The sequence below is a fragment of the Scomber scombrus genome, unplaced genomic scaffold (assembly GCF_963691925.1).
Source record: "Scomber scombrus unplaced genomic scaffold, fScoSco1.1 SCAFFOLD_57, whole genome shotgun sequence".
In the NCBI taxonomy this organism is placed as follows: domain Eukaryota; kingdom Metazoa; phylum Chordata; class Actinopteri; order Scombriformes; family Scombridae; genus Scomber; species Scomber scombrus.
The window spans coordinates 157501-160000 of NW_026910437.1; positions in this window are offsets into that span (position 1 = coordinate 157501).

Below are 2500 nucleotides of genomic sequence, written 5' to 3' on the forward strand. Positions count from 1 at the left end.
TCCGGTGTTCCGCCGTTCATACCGAACGAGTTGTTAGAGAGCGAGCTCCGTAGGTTTGGTAAGTTTGCCAGTGGTTTTAAAACGGTGAGTTTGGGATGTAAGGATCCCAAACTGAAGCACGTACTGTCCCTGAGGCGGCAGGTGTTCATGTTCTTGGACTCGCCGACACAAACACTGGACGTGTCGTTCAGAGTGAAGCACGGTGACGGGTTTTATATGGTGTACGCCAGCTCGGGACAGTTCAAGTGTTTTGAGTGTGGAGATGTGGGACACAAACGCTTTACGTGTCCGCATAGACAGCAGGGGGCGGCTCACTCCGCTGGGTCCGTGGCCGGGTCCGTGGCCGGGGGGTCCGGTGCTGGGTCCGCGGCTGGCGGGTCCGGTGCTGGGTCCGTGGCCGGGGGGTCCGGTGCTGGGTCCGCGGCTGGCGGGTCCGGTGCTGGCGCCGCGGGCGCGAGTGCGGATCCCAGTGCGGAGGGTGTGGAAGCCGGTGCCACTGGTTCACTTCCTGAGGAGGATGACTTGGATAGGGAGGAACAGAGTCGGCCTGACAAGCAACAGGCTTCTGTGACTGCAGAGAACCTGAGCAGTTCTCAGTCTGCAGGCTCTGAAGCAGATCCCACTGTAAACACCAATGAAGAACAGGGTATGTTAAATAGTCAGGCATCCTGTGAAGGAGAGGACATGGAGTATGACTCTGAGTCAGATACAGTATCCATAGGTGAAACTTCGATCAGGAACACAGATCTCTATTCTTTAGAGGAAATAAATCAATTTCTGGATGTAACATTTAAAAAGTCTGTTAGACTAAATGACTACTTCGGTGATACTGAAAAGTTTATCAGATCTGTTGGCGTTCTGCAAAGACTGGTCGGTTTTGACCTCTTGGATGAGAAGAAACGTTTTCGCCTCAAAAAGCATATTACAACTTTGAGAAAAGCAAATAAAGGCAAAACTGCTAAAAAGATTAAAAAGTAAAATGATCATGTATCACACGGTGGTTTTCTGTTTTGTTCATCTTATCCGTTTCTTTTTCTCTGACCTCTATGGGGAGCCTCAAGATAGGATCTTTGAACATCAATGGTGGGAGAGACAGGGAAAAAAGGGCATTAATTCCTGAAGTCGCTACTCAAAAAAGGGTTGATGTGTTGTTGTTGCAAGAGACACATACTAATCCAGCAGACGAGACAGATCGGGGTTTATGGTGGGATGGTTCGTGCACCTTTAGCCATGGCACCAACCTTAGTGCAGGGGTAGCTGTTCTGCTGTAAATGTAACTGTACTATCATCTACTGAAGTGGTGAAGGGCAGACTGTTGATTGTTAGGGCAGAAATAGAGGGCTCTGTGGTCTGCTTTGTAAACATATATGCTCCAAATCAAGGCACAGATAGAGTGTTTTTTTTCACCCTGCTAAAAAACGAGGTAAGAAAGTACCATCAGGATCAATTTATCATTGGTGGGGATTTCAACTGCACTCTAGACTTCACTGTAGACAGGACAAGTGAAGAGCCTCACCCACAGTCATCTCAGAGCCTTCACAGCATCATCACACACCTGGATCTGTTAGACACATGGAGGGTCAAACATCCACAGACCAGACAATACACATGGGTGAGGGTCGGCAATGGCAGGGTGAGTGCAGCTAGACTGGATAGGATTTACATTTCTAAAAGTCTCAGCTCCAGATTAGTCCACAGCAATATTAGTCCAGTTGGTTTCACTGATCACCACTTTGTCAGTATAGATTTGATCCTTTCACCAGGCGAAAGGGTTAAGTCCTACTGGTCTTTTAACAACAGACTTCTGCAGGACCGTACTTTCTGTCAAAGTTTTGAGCGTTTTTGGCAGCAGTGGAAAACTAGGAAAGCGGATTTTGTTTCTTTGAAGCTGTGGTGGGAAGTTGGGAAGGCCTCCCACTCGACTGCTAATATAAAGGCAGCAGTTCAGGAGCTTGAAGTAAGCATTAGGAACATTGAAGAGGGGTTACATAGACATTCGGATCCCACCACGGGTCATCTGCTGCAGGAGAAGAGATTGAAGTTGAGCTTATTCCTGCAGGAGAGAGTAAAGGGAGCTCTTGTTAGGTCTCGTTTCCTCCAGCTAAAGGACATGGATGGCCCAAGCTCTTTCTTTTTTAATCTGGAGAGATCGGTGGCACAGAGGAAACAGATGACCTGCCTTAAGCTTCCTGGAGGCAGAGTGACCACCAGTCCGGGGGAGATGAGGACCCATGCAGTGAGCTTCTACGCTGACCTCTTTGGGGCAGAACAGTGCGGCATGGAGTGCCGCGAGGAGCTCCTGGAGGGGCTTCCTCAGCTCATCCCGGGTGAGAAAGCTGCTCTGGACTCTGAGCTGACCCTGGAGGAGTTGACAGTCGCTGTTAATCAGATGGCATCAGGACGGGCACCGGGAATTGATGGTCTCTCCACTGACTTTTACCAGCGGTTCTGGAATACTCTTGGACCTGATTTGCACAGTGTTTTATTGGAGTGTTTTAGA